Source organism: Lissotriton helveticus, chromosome 9 (assembly GCF_964261635.1).
Source record: "Lissotriton helveticus chromosome 9, aLisHel1.1, whole genome shotgun sequence".
Classification (NCBI taxonomy): domain Eukaryota; kingdom Metazoa; phylum Chordata; class Amphibia; order Caudata; family Salamandridae; genus Lissotriton; species Lissotriton helveticus.
This window is the reverse complement of record NC_136070.1, coordinates 1,117,591,706-1,117,607,122: the sequence shown is the minus strand read 5'-3', so window position 1 is coordinate 1,117,607,122 and position 15,417 is coordinate 1,117,591,706. Positions and strand designations below refer to the sequence as shown.

The following is a 15,417-nucleotide window of genomic DNA, read 5'->3' as shown; positions in this document are numbered from 1 at the left end:
TTGCTTCCAATTTTCAAAATCTTCTTTTGGTGTAAGGATGGTGACATCTCTTGTAAAATACTTTTTTTTAGACTAGTTAGGTTGAGACACCTGGCCCAGAGTGTTTGGAGTGTATGATTTTCCCGAGATTGTGATGCAAAACAGAACCTGGCGTTTCACATTGCACCAGGTTTACTGGCCTAATGTGCATCAAAATAGAACATGTGTCATTCACTGTGCTACAGTTCCTTGAGAGCCCAAAATCATGTTCTGCCAAGAATATTGTTACTGACCCGGTGTTCTTTAAAATGCACTATTTGCCACATCTAGTCTAAAAGAATGACTCAGTGTTTCATGCATTACATCGGAAAAGTGTAGGGAGCCCCCATCACAAGTAATTTTGATTCGCTCTTATGATGTCTGTCTCCACTACTCCATGTGTCAGCGCCCATCCCCCAGCCCCCTCCCCCCCAAAACTTTATGTCTAGTTTCGCCCCTGGCTGGAAAGGCATTCTTTGTCAGTGAGGCAACTATGCAATCATCACGGCCTGATCAGTCTGTACACGGAGGCGTTTCCGAGGCCATTCATTCTGCAAGTTATCTTGCTTTTTCAGGCCAGTCAGACATATGCACTAAATTAACTCTGAAACTCTTGGATTTACTACCATATTTAACCTTCAGTGGATAAATATCTGGAGCATCATATGGCAACCACTTTGTGTACATTTTTATCCAAACTATTATCTCAAGCATGTTGTAGGTGATAATTGTTTACATAGCATCGATTGTTGGATGTGGTTTTATCACAATTATACGATACAAATGCAAAATGTGTGCAGGTCATCTGCTAAACTTAAGAAATGCTCAAACCGGGCCTGTGCTCTTCAGTATTGCTGTAAGTGGATTAAAGAACCCTCACAAGGAAAAGGGATGTCAAAAGACAGATAAGCCAAAAACTGCAGGAAGAAGTGTTGCATATGTCCCAGAAACTCACAAGGATATATATAATGAAAGTCCACTTACACAAGAAAATGATTAATTTCAACTAATTCACTCAACATGGGGTGGGCAGTTATCTAGTGTACTAGTATGTTCTGACAAAGTTCCACTATTACCTGGAGAATATGAATCCTAGTTTACTCGTGAATATGATTGCATACCTGCACCAGGCAAGGCAGTCATGTTTGATCAATCCTAATTACCCAAAATGCAGTGGTATAAAAACCCCATATTACACAGAGAATCATGAGCTATGGGAAATAGTGTATGGATGTCCACGAAATATGGATTATGTCATCATAATGATAACCCCCAACCAGAGCTATTAGGATTAAGTGGCATGGAGGATCACATTATGCAGCAAGGCCATCAAAATTATGAGGCAGAAACATGACAAGTATGTGACTCTCTCAGGCAGCTTAATTTTTCAATATTTGAAACAAACTACATTTCTGTTGAAATCAGCAAACTATGTGCCAAATACAGTAAATACATAATCAGGCAGTGTTAGAAAGAGGAACTATGTCAATTTTCCAGCTGCAAGAAGGTGATGCATTGTATTCTTCAGCCGCACAGCAGGGCCAGTGTTGGAGTGGGCACCTCAGAAGTTGGAGGCAAAGTGGTCAAGATTCTGGCTGTGGCTATCGTTTAGCCGCACGACTGGCGCTGTATCGATTCTTTGGCTGCACCCTGGCAATGAGTTGCTTTTTCAACCACACAACGTTGCTGCAGTGGAAAAAAAAGGTGCCGATGGTCAGGCGTGGATTTAGTCATTCGCAGTGAAGCCAACTCCAAGGGCCTAGAACTGGAATTGGCACTACTTGGTATGTCAGAACACCCAGCAGAGGAGTCCAGGAGCTGCAAATTAAGTATTTGACAGCCCTGAGACTTCTTAACAGTTGGCAAGCACACAAGCCCTTGGAGAACCTTGGCAAGCAGGATACAGAAAGCAAAGTCCAGTGCCCAAGATAGAAGCAGCCAGCAGTAGGCCAGCACAGCACAGCAACATGTAGAGTGGCATTTTCCTTTCCTACAGCGTCTCCAACTATTCTTGGCAGAAACTCCTTAATCCATAAGTGTCCTGAAGTAATGGTGTCACAACTCCAGTACTTATACCAGTTTCTGCCTTTGAAATAGTAAACTTCAAAGGAAAGACTTTGTAGTGCCAAGACCCTGCCCTTCCCTGACCTGGCTCCAGACACTTCAGGAGAGAGGGGGGTGCGAGTTTTGTGTGAGGGTAGGCACAGCCCCTTCAACTCTTGCTCAAAAAGACCCATCAGCCTGGTGATGGGCCATCAGAATATGCAGGGACCACCTCAGCTCCCATTGTGGGACTGTCTAGATTAAATGAACAAACAGCCCAACTTGCAGTCAAAACCAGATGTGGATTTCACAGGCAAGCAGAGACACAGATTGATAAACATGACAAATCCCGCTTTCTAAGAATGGCTTTTTCAAACACAATTTAAAAAACAACTTCACTAAAAGATGTACTGATAAATGGTCTGTTCAGGGGCTCCAAACTCCAGATCTCCATCTCTTCCGGACTGGAGTTACACCTTTAAGAGGCGACAAGGCAGCTCCAATGATAACCTATGGCAGAGATAGTCTTTGCAATAGTGAAAACGATATTAGCAGGATTTCACTATCCGGACATGTAAAACACACAGTACATGTCCTAACTTTTAAATACACTGCACCCTGCCCATGGGGCTACCATGGGTTACTTTAGGGGTGCTTTACATGTAGTGAAAGGGATGGTTTAGGCCTGGCAAGTGGGAACAGTTGCCAGGTAGACATAGCCATTTAAAACTGCACTCACAGACACTGCAGTAGCAGGTCTGAGACATGTTTGCAGGGCTACTCATGTGGATTACAATCAGTGCAGCAGGCCCACTCGAAGCATTTGAATTACAGGCCCGGAGAACACACAGTGCACTTTACTAGCATCTTACCAGTAAATCAAATATACCAATCAATGAAAGCTACGGTTAGTCTACGCTCTCTTCATTTAGCTGTGAAAGCACGGCTCACACACCATGCTCGGAGGCATCAGTCTGTACCACAACTCTTTGGAGTAGTCAGGAGCACGGGTGCCGCGCACATGGCCTCCTTCAGGGTATCAATAGGTGTCTGGCTTGCTTCAACCCAGATCGCTTGGCATGGCCGCTTGCTCGAAGTCAGCTCAGTCAAGGAGACAGCAATGGTGCCATAACCCATGACAAACCTGAGTAGTACCCAGTGAGACCTAAGGTGGCTCTCACCTCTATACGAGTGTTGGGGGGTGCCCAAGCAGGAATGGTGTCAATCTTGGGTTGTAGGGGCACCACCTGGATGCTTTCTACCTGGTGCCCCAAGTACACCACAGACCCCTGCTCTATCTGGCACTTACTGGCCTTGATGGGGAGGCTTCCCTTCTGCCGGGCCTTCAACACTTCCCAGAGGTGGTGCATGTGGGCCTCCCAACTGGAGCTGAACACTGCAGTGCCATCAAGGTAGGTAGCACTGAAAACCTCCAGCCCAGCCAGGGCCTGGTTGACCAACCTCTGAAAGATGGCAGGGGCGTTCAACCCAAAAGGCATGACCTAGAACTGGTAGTGCCCTACTGGTGTTGAAAATGCCAACCTCTCCAGGGCCCCCTCAGCCAATGCAATCTGCCAGTTCCCAGACATTAGATCAAATGTACTGAGGAACTTGGCGGCTCCCAGCCAATCAATGAGCTCCTCAGCTCGAGGATGGGGTGAGCCTGGGTCTTAGTGTCAGCGTTGATCCTGTGGTAGTCCACACAGAACTGCAGTTCTAGGGTGGCACAAGGTGCAGCAGCTTTGGGGACCAAGACCACTGGGCTGGACCAAGGACTGCTGGAAGGCTCAATCGCACCTAAAGCTATCATCCTTGATACCGCCTACTTGAGGCTAGCCTTCACACTATTTGTCAACCTCTAAATCTTGTGCTTCACAGGTGGACTGTTCCCAGTGCCAATATCGTAAGTGCGACAAGAAGGTGACACAAATGGGGTGAATGAGAACAGAGTGGAAAACTGCCCCAGCAACTGCTGACAGTCACTCTACTGGCTCCAGGGTCAGGGTAGGGAAAGAGGATCACACCTTCCTTGACCAATCCTGCTCTTTGGAAGGCAGGAGGTTGGGAAGAAGTTCACACTCCTCTTCCACCTCATTATCAGTAGCCAAGAACATGGTTAACTCAGACCTCTCAAGGTGGGGTTTGAGGCGGTTCACATGGGGTTACTGCATGTACCAGAGGTAGGTGACATCACATGTGTACTCCTTCAACTCATATGGGTCAGACCACTTGTCCTGTAGAACACAGGGCTCTAATGGCTCTATCACCCACACTTTTTGATCAGGCTGAAACTCAACCAGATGTGGTATTCTGGTTGTACCACGTTTCATGTCCTCCTGCCTTGCTTCCAGGTTCATGGACAACCTATCTTAATCACAATTTACACAGGGAGCAATTGCCTTTTAGCACTGATCAGCTGCAGAAAAATGCCTGTAACGTTCTAACACCAATCAGTTCCATTGTTATTTGCACATTCAAGACAACAGCTTTTTCAAACTAAATCCATATCCAAAAAAACATGATATATATACACATATATGTGTGTGTGTGTACACACACACACACACACACACACACACACACATATATATATACATATATACATATATACACACACATACATACACACATTCATACATACACATGCATGTATATGTATGAATGCACTGGAACGATAACAATGACGCGGTGGTCAATAGTCTTAAAAACTTCCGACGCCCTTGACCTCACCCAAATATGCAACAGCCCGACCCACGAGAAAGGCTCTATCATCGACCTTATCATCTCCAAAGAGGACTCTATCCAACTCGAATCTATCCAACCCTGTGACTGGTCAGACCATCACATTGTCACGTTCTTCATCAACGAAAAAGTCAAATCTAACCCGGTTCAATCCATCAAGGCCAAAGTCTGGAAAAGAGACCTGAAAAAACTCAACCCAAACTCTCTACCCCCCAACAGCTGCAATATATTACTTCCTCCCACTGGTGTAACGGATGTCCAATCCTTGACGGATCACTATCTCAACGCTATGACCTCCTTAGTTAACGAAGCTGCAACTATGCAGCTAAAAAGAGCAGACAAAATAGTCCAATCCTTGGTACGACGGGAGCCTCAATGACGATAGACGGGACATGCGATTGGCAGAGCGCACCTGGAGATCAGCTCCCTCCGCACTGCACTTAAAAACGCTGAAGAAAAAGAGAAATGCCTACTTCAGGAAAATAAAACGCTCAAAAACAGATTTCTTCAGCCGGCAGCTCGACCAAGCCAAAAATCGTCCGAGAAAGCTGTTTGAGCTAATCAGTACACAATCCAAGGAACAACCCCAACCACTCAGCACCCTGGGCGAAGCACCCTCCTGCGAAGACTTCGCCTCTTTCTTTATCCAAAAAACAGACAACATAAAGAATGATCTCCGCATTGACGTAAGTCTCTACCCCAAACCGCTCTGCACAGCGCACACTGAACTAAAAAACCATGCTACATGGTCATCCTTTGCCACCTACTCGGAAGAAGAAATTGGTAGACTGCTCAGAACTGTCAAACCAGCCAACCACCTCACGGACCCCCTTCCTGCCAACGCGGTCAAAGATCTGACCCCGTCGCTCCTCCCACTCTGGACTAAAATCATCAACAGCTCACTTCAACAAGGGACCATCCCAGACTCTCTCAAAGTTGGGCAAGTCACACCTCTACTAAAGAAACCTACAGCCGACCCCTCTGATCTAAATAATTACCACCCCATTACCAATATTCCGACTCTTGCCAAACTGCTGGAAAAATGCGCACAAACTCAACTGACCAGACACATTAATCAGTTTGACCTACTCAACCCTCATCAATCAGGCTTCAGAGCAGACCACAGTACAGAAACGGCTATGATTCACATAATTGACGACGACCTCCAAATCCTGGATCAAAACGATACCTGCCTCCTTATCCTTCTTGATCTATCTTCTGCATTTGACACCGTCACACATGAGAACTTACTCGAGCTCTTAAACACAAGAATGGGAATATCTGGAACTGTGCTCAAGTGGTTCACGTCCTTTCTACACAACAGAACGCAGAAATTCAAGAGTAACAACTTGATGTCTTCCCCAATACCGGTATCGCTAGGCGTCCCACAAGGATCCTCCCTATCCCCAACTCTGTTTAACTTAGTGATGGAACCTCTCACCACCTTGCTACAAGCATCCAATGTGCAATTCCACATGTACGCCGATGACACCCAACTATATCTCAAATTACAATCACCCAAAGACATTATGCTCTTGAATTCAACGATCAGAAGCACCCAATCATGGCTGGCCGCTAATCATCTCAAACTCAATGCTCTTAAAACAGAGTTCCTCTTGATCTCACCTCCTGCGAAGATCACTACCACCCAAATCTGGCTTAAACACCTAACGGCACTCAATGTGCATCCCACCATCGTGGACTCAGCAAAATCTCTAGGCATAACACTTGACACCAACCTCAACATGCACGAACACATCAACAAAGCAACTAAGTGGGCGAACTACCAGATTAATATCTTAAGGAAAATCAAACCCTTCCTTCCAGCCAAAGATTTCCAAACTGCGGTACAAGCTCTATTCATCCCTCGAATAGAATACGGCAGCATCGCCCTCTGTGGTCTCCCCCTAACCACCACGGCACCCATAAGAGCCTCTCTAAACGCTGCAGCGAGACTCATCACCGGTTCAAGAAAGCACTCACACATTTCCCCAGACCTGAGAGCCCTGAACTGGCTACCTTTTGAAGCCAGAATACATCTGAAAATCGCCTGCATCACGCACAAGGCCGTCCACCTGAGCTCACCCGGATATCTCGCCCAGAAGCTGACGATCTCCGGACGCTCTAGAAACACTAGAGGCACAAGCAATCTCCTGCTAAAACCCCAAAGATTCCGCAAGGAAAAAACGTATAAACGCTCCTTCTCAGGAATGGCACCCAGGATTTGGAACTCACTCCCCCCTGAAATCAGGCTCATCTCCTCTACCATACTTTTTAAGAGAGAAGTAAAAGCTATCCTCCTGGCTAAACACACTTGAATTATTACTGGGGTTGACTCTACAGTCGCTGTACCAACCATTTCTACTGATCTTTTCTGCATTTTTGTATGACTCGTGTTATTGACCTGCCTGACTGTTTACGCTATCAACTATTTGTACTTGTTTCATTATTGATGTATCTGGCTGATTATGCTCCCACATGTACCTTCCCCGCCCTATTGTTATTTACTCTCACGCTGTTCCTTTCGTCAGTAAAGCGCTCTGATATCTGCAAAGATCTTGTTCGCGCTATATACAACTTTCAAAATAAATAAATAAATAAAATAAATGTATATACACACACACACACACACACACACACCCCATCCATCCCAACCAAAAATATACATAATGGCATAATGGATACTATGCATGAAATGCAATATCGAAGTTCTGGCGACTTACTACACACTGCTATATCACCAGAGCCACTCGATTGCAACATCAGAACACATTACATAGGGACCATAGCGGTATATCGTTTTTAGTAGGACACTGGAATATAACCATTCTCAAGCAAATAGAGGTTCCAGGCAGACAGCCCACTAACATTTCTACTCCTTTGGACCCATATTACACCAAGAGGCCTGAGGGTACAACATGCATGTGCGTGACCAAGACACTTTGGTGCTAGAGATAGAGCTGCAGAAGCTTGCAAAGCCTCATTCGTAACAGATCCCGCCAGTGTAAGCTCAAGGCGCAGTTACCTCATTGGCATGGCATTGTGGCCCAATGCTACTGGAGAAAAAAATGTGTCTTTGCACTACAAAGAAAGGGGGTGCACGTGGATACTCAAAGTTGTATGCAACTATTCCATTACATTTCTGCATAGGGGAGCCCACTGCTATTGAAAGGGAGTGGAGGAAACTGCAAGGGTCTGTACATAAGCTTGCCTAGTTGTCAGACACTACAAAGAAAGGGCAGCCTATCAGTTAAGAGCACCAGGCAGTTAGTGCAATGAAGCTTACATATCAACTAAACAAACATCTGAAGAACAGCAAACAGGAAATTTGAGCAGTGCAGAAGTCATGCATAGTAAAGTCATAGCCAATGCTTGCCTGCACAAGTGAACCAAGTGAATGCCTCAATTAGGAAGGGTGGATTAAATTGTCCACTGGTAGTTTCCTTTAAGACACCACATTTGGTGTGAGGGTTCGTTTTAATACCAACTGGAACACAAAAGTGCATTACCAAAATGTAATTGTAGGAAAGGGAAGGTAAACGAGATAAATAAAATGATTCACTATCCCACCGGAAGAGTTAAGGAAAAAAGACCGTATCCTTGATGAAAGACTACAGGCGGTTAAGTGGTTTTATTGTAGCGCAACACAGCTGAAATTCACATTCACAGATCAAAACTATAAAGAGAACTGTAGAATGTAATGTAAAATTGGCTGCTCTGACTATTTGAAGACAAACAGTATAAAATGTATTAATTAAAAAGAAGTACCACTTGAAGGGCAGGAAAAAAAATGGGAACAGTTCTGATGTCATTGGGCAACATGAAAGGAATGCACATGAAGTCACTATTGGTGCTACCTCCCTCACAGAAAGCAAGAGCGGAAATGCTTGATCGGATAGTAAAGATAGATTCATGCAAACCAAATTACGAGATGCAGAGACAAGCGACCAGGATGAAAAAAGGTAATGCATGTATTAATCTACACAGGCGAACAATTGAGTTTTGTATACGAAAATTGAATTTTATATGGGTAACTGAATAATGGGGGTGCTTTTCTTCAAGCGGTTCTGAGAAACCTCAAACAAACTCAAGGAAAGCTCAATTTGTCTACGATGTCACTAAAAACATGGACGAAAGAAAAAAAACCCTAATGGGCGAGCATCTATGTTTTATGTTAATTATGCAACCCCTCAGCACAAGTTAGCATGCAGTGGTAGCACCATTTCATCATAGCAAGGAATAACTGGATTCAAAATTCGGTATTAATATTAATGGCTACTAATCAGAGGCACGGGAACAATTTTATTAATATTTGTGAAGCGCGAACATATCACCCCTTAAGGGTTTCAAGGAGCTGGGGTCGTCGGGGAGATTAAGTGAGCTATTGCCCAGAGTCACATGATGCCGGCTGTCACTCCGGAGTCAGACGCTCTGCCCGCTGCGTCACAGCTATCCCATAGTGGTGGTCAATGATGTGCTGGATAGACTAGTGGAAAAACAGTGTAGCCGTCAGCCCATCCAGATCACAGAATTCCTGATATGAGCAGAAGGACTGGCTCTTCCATTAGTGCTAATCTGGTAGGAACGTCATTAGGTTTCTAATGGGATCTCACTTGCAGTTAGGCAAAAGCCTAACCAAGATATTACAGACAGAACCTAGAGGGTCTTCAACAAAGTTAAAAAGGTAATCTTTTTTTGTTAAGATGATAGACCAGCATAGATCAATACATGAAACTTTAAAACCATAATATAGGTCTGGCACAATATGCAGGTTTAACGGGACTGGGTGTGTCCGATTGGCATAGGGAGGTACTACTTACTTAAATATGAAGGGAAGTGACTTACTAGAGTCAAGAGTCAACATCGTCCCAAACTGAGGTTTTCAAAATTGGACATTTTTATCATGCTAAAGCAGTGTAAAATGTGTAAAAAAGGTCAATTTTCTCAACACATATGCTGTAGGTGTTTTTGTGAGAAAAAAAAAGTGAAGAGGACATAGCTGCCAGTTTGAAAGCAACGTTTACTATTTGAAAATAAATATTTGCAATAAATTAGGTTTGTAAACTTTGTAGGGGCACACAAATAAAAATCTACACACTACCACCTTCTTGAAAAACTGTCGGATAACTAGACCCCTTGATGTTTGCTACAGTGTACCAGAATAAATCAGATATGCTGCAGATATTTTTTTCAAAAAAGCTTTCAAAAATTGATGTAGTGCAATCAAAACCATCATCAAAAAATTGCATTAAGTAGGTATTTATGCAATCAGAATTACATTAACTGGTTATGCAGCCCTTTTCGAGAATTGTCGTTCTCCAGGATTCTAAGCATGTTACACTGGCATTCGAAACTATAATTCAGTCATAGGCCCAATAAACCATGATGCAGGACAAACCCACCTTCCACTCTTTCATTTAAGCCTTGCGCCTTGATTAATTACCTGTTTCAATTACTAATGACTTCGGTTTGCAAAAGTACTTGCCTGGCTATACCCGAAAAATTCCTATGTTTTTCCCCATTCAAATTCGAGCCATTGCCTCCCTTCCCACGAGTGCAAGTGTAACAATGTGTGCCATTTATTTCTCCATGATAAAGTAGCATATTAATGGAAACATTTAAGGAAAGTAAATCATGTATACATAAACAGCTATTTCTGCATTACTAACTAGACTGGATGCACAGCTTCCATGCGGAAGGCGCTTACACCTGGGACCACCAATTCCATTTATGCAGTTATATTTTTACGGCCAACATTTAAATATTGCATGCGTGAGCATTGCTCATGCCCTGCCCGACTCTGCCTAAACATTTCGTATCTTGGAACAGTAGGAAACAAAAAAAAAAGACAATGATCTAACTTAAGTCTACTGCGGTGAGGGTGACATATGGTTAGTAAAGCACACACACAGATAATGCATATAAAATAAAGCAATTACTTTATGTTCAAATTAGATTTTTAAAGAAAAAAATGTAATGGTTACTGTAAAGCAGAGTAGAATTTAGTACACTGCAAAAAAATTGATAGAGGATCCTCAGAGGAGTCTCAAATTGGATCCATCTTCAACATGCAGCCTGATTTCCAGTTGCATGTGTTGTGCTTCTGTGGTTAATGGTGAGCCTACTTTGAAAACCTACACTTTGTGCTGAAATGGCTTTTCTGGTGCCATAAGGCAAGTGGTGAAGTTGAAAAAAATGGTTATATCAAACCACAATTATTAATTTCAGACTTGTAGACACTGCACAAAGGACTTTTTGGTAGTGATCTCTACACAAATGTTTTGGTATTCGCTTCAGTAAATTGAAAGGAATTGGTTACCTCCTGGATGTTAACTGAACTTGGGGCCACCATGGTAGTTCCAAATGTCAATAAAGAAATGAAGCACGTGTACCAAACTAGGTGTTAGGAAAAGTAATAAACAAATGCCTGAGCATCAACTCTGCTTCCAATTTTGTTTTGGCCCTGAAGTTTATAAAATATAGTCTTTTAAAAAATAAAAAGAAGAAGAAAGCCATTGTATTGTACTGGCCCTTGGATAGCTCTTTTCATCACCTTTAGAAGCCGCAGTCACTCCAAGTTAAAAATAGCATATAACTATTTTTTTTTTTTTTAATGACCCCATCTGATTACCTCTAACCATCTTTCGATAGCACGGTCATCAGTTGCAAGATATCAATATGCATCAGGGCCCTTCCAATGCTGCCATATTAAAGCCCCATCAGAGCTTGTTTTCTTGGAGTGCTCCCCGAGCCCGCCTCTCCATGCAATTACTGTACAATATCAGAGCCGGGCAGAAGGACCTCACTCAAAGGCCTGAAATCAAGAAGAAAATCAATAGAGAGGAGATAAATGTTTCTTCTCGAGAGCCGCAGAATTTCAAACAAAAGAGTTTTTAAACCCCTTTCCTCCTTCAGTGTAATGCATGGAGTAGGTCTTTGTGGGGGCTGAATGATAGGGTGCTTAGTACCAGACTGCCTTTCAGATCATGTTTTCTCTTGGTTATAAATGTGGGAGAAGTAAAACACTAACACAGTAAAAGGTGTTTTGCTATGCTCTCTGACTTGTGTTAGGATATCCAACAGGCAGAGAAGTACATACATCAAAGTTAAATATGTATTGTCTGATGAATTAAAATGATTAAGATTTGTGAAAAATTACGAGGTAAAACATATATTTTTTTAAAACACCTGGAAAGTTATGCGTGTCGGATCTACAGCAGTAAAAACCCTGTGAAGGCTGCATTCAAAAGGTCCAGCGAACAGCCAGGAAATGAATCCAGACAGCACATGCGGGCAGAGGAAATACTGCACAGAAGACAGCACGCACAATGCCAAGGAGAGTCCGTGCATGCACAGAAGCCATTATAACACCATCTCAATGCATGTTGAGACCGGCAAGCCTGCAAAGGCTCGAGTGAAATGGAGGCCATGGAACGGGGAGGGGGTCAGAGGTGAGAAAGCACAATATCTGGGCCAATAATGGAGGTTGGAAGGAGAGCCGTGAATGAGTTTACTGTGAATGCAGCCGTGATTGAACTAGGGGCAGGTGGGTTGTCTGGCATGTAATGGCGAGCTGATTGCCTCGAAGCCCGCCTCAAAAGGCGCGTGTATAGTGGAGGGGGGAGAAATGTATCGTGCAATCAAAGAGCGTAAAAGGATAATGTTAGATATTGAAAGGATGCATGTGGTTTCAATATGGAAACACTAAAAGCGAAGAAACTTGATTGTATCCAATCAACAAGGCTAGCAAAAATGTAATGCTGCATACATACGGGCATGTGAAATAAAGCGATCAGTAACATAGGGAACCTGAAACACAAACATTTGTATTTACAGTTTACCTATTGATACAAAGTAGCCATAGGGGCAGCAGTGAGCTTCAATTTTAACACTGAAGAGAGCAGATCCCCTTTAGTAGAAATGGGAATTGTAATAGTTGAAAACTGTGAAGTTTGCTTTATAAATGTAACGTAGCTGGCAAAGGGAGTTAATTAAATTCGTTTAGAAATTAGGTTTCATAATAAAACAGCAAACAGGCAGTAGCTGCCAATCTACATGGATAGTCCAGGTGGTTTGTCACTTGTAACAATAGACAGAGGCTTCTTCCTGGGCCCAGCAGGAATGTGAATGAAGATTCAATTCAGCAGAGGACAGGGACTACATTTTCGTTGGTCTGAACTCGATGCAATGCATGGTGGCTTGAGCAGCACAATTCTACCATCAGTATGGCCATGTAGCACTCAAACATTGGCGTGCCTTGCTTGAAATGTCTTGCAGACTTTAAAAAGTAGGATCTTCTCTGAAAAGTGTGTGTAACAGTGCTCCCATGCCACAGAACTTATCACTTTTTGACACTTAGATACTCAACCTGTAAATAACCACATTGCAGCGGACAAGATATACTTCCTATTGGGCTCCTCGCCTACACGTCTATTTACAACCCGCCAAACCTTGGATAGCTACACAGGTGTAAATTGGAGAAAGCCACATTTGAGCAGCATTATCACAAGGCAGCGGACAAACATGCAGGACACACGTGAATCACAGCAACACTACTATATACACAATGCATTTTATTTTCAATACATATATTGATACACCTATAAGATTGTTCCTCTGTGTCAAAACAAGTACCGTTGGCAACTAGGATGACCATCTTCCGTCCAAAATATGTCTGAAATAGGTCTAAAAATGAGTAGCTCAGTGGTGGTGTACCTGTTTAAAGTACCTTTGTGCGTGGGGCCATCCAGTGAAGATGGAAAAACAGTTCTCTTTACCCATTCTCGCATCTCTAATGAATACCAACAGCAGGAGCTCCAGAATGCTCCACTGATGTCGGACATGGTTTTAAAACCTATTGTGACATCATTATGGATGGCCCCTTGAACCAACATCGGCCCCGATTTAGAGTTTGTTGCAATCCAGGTGCTTTTCATCGCCCCAAATATAACGATAACCTGTGGTACATTATATATCGGGTGTGATGAATAGCATCCATTATTCGTTTTTGGGGAACATCCTCAGACTAGCACCAAAATCAATGTGGTGCTGTAAAACCACAGTCTTTACCCCTGTTAAACTCCGGTATTTGCAGCCTGCTGAAATTTAACATACGGTAAGCTAATTAGAACACCTGTTGACTAACGGATGTGATAAACACCACATAACTCCCATAATTTTGATCCTATGTGCAAACAGTGATTTACGAAGGGGGTCACAAAATTCCAACAACCCATAATCAGGGCTACTGTGTGCTTAAAGCTAACCAATCATTGTATTCATCCACTTGAGATGGCAGAGCAGCTCTTATCCTCACCAGTGGTACCCAACCAGCCCTAGGGCATGCATCAGTCAGCTGATACAATGTACTGGGGACAGCACTGCAGTTTCTCACATTTCCCCTCATGCACCCAAGGAGAGGGGAGACACAGTTATTTGCGACAGTGTCTGTCTTGCCTGTATCAGAGTCAAGTGAGCGTAATGCACCCAGGTAAATCAGAGCTTGCTTCACAATTTCTCAGACTCTAAACTTTCCCGGAGATGGTGTGAAAAAGGTGTTGTGCTAGGTTTTAATAGATCAGTGTGATGCTTTTAGGAATTAATGTTCCCAGGTATCCAATTGACCTATTGGATGCCTCGGAACATTAATTCCTAAAGCAACACACTGATCTATTTTAACCTAGCCCTAGACCCTTGAATAATACATTTTTTACAAAGGATTTAAAGGCTATTTTAACACATTCATTCAACCCTGCCTTCAATCACTGCTATCAATCAAAGAGATCCACTTACAAACGTGTCAAACCTACCCATTAACGTTCAGTATCTGGGTGAGGGTCCAATGATGAAGCATGTCACAGGTGGTACCTGTGGCTTAGGACCCTATATATCATTACATTTTTCACGCTGTCTCCGAGAAATTTACTGTGAGAAATTGTGGAGAAAACTCAGATTTACCTGGTTGCATTACGCTCACTTGTCTTGGATACAGGCAAGACAGACACTGCAACAAAAAACTGGGTCTCCCCTCTTCTTGTGTTTATTGCATAGTAAAATAGGGAAGCCAAGGGTATACCCTTACCATATACTTCTCACTCCTCCTCGGTGTATAAAGCTCTCTATGCATAGGCAAACGAGAGTGGAGTGGCTTCAGGTGATTTGCCCAAAGATAGAGTGGTTGGCTGAAAACCATAAAGAGCCCTTACAAAATATCTAGAGACTCCTCTGAATACTACGGTACTCGAGCAATAGATTAAAGACAGAGAGGACCTGCATACAAAGTCCTGAATCACCAGCAGAACAAATGTAGTGTGCAAACAGAACACTTCACATGCAACTACACCAAAAGACATGTTAAAATGGCGTGACTAATATAAGGCCACTTGCAGTAGACTGCTCCATTTGCATGTATGCAATGGGGAGCAATTACAGCAGATGCTATATTCAAAAACCTGATTGACGAGTGGTCTGATAATGTGGTGGCCATATGTTTAGTGGGAAAATGCTGTAACATTGCTAGTAAGAGAGAAGCCAGAGATCATCTCTGCTCAAGTCGCAAATCAGAGCAACTGTTGGGTGAATTTTTAATGAGTGATCAACAGAGAGAGCGTGTAA

At 43.2% G+C, this 15,417-nt stretch overlaps 1 protein-coding gene across 6 annotated transcripts in view; it reads right to left on the bottom strand.

The window, feature by feature from the left end:
• The window catches only part of PTPRG (protein tyrosine phosphatase receptor type G), a 1,220,925-nt gene that overhangs the window by 1,200,995 nt on the left and 4,513 nt on the right, over positions 1-15,417 (bottom strand). The gene's annotated exons all lie outside the window — the stretch shown is intronic.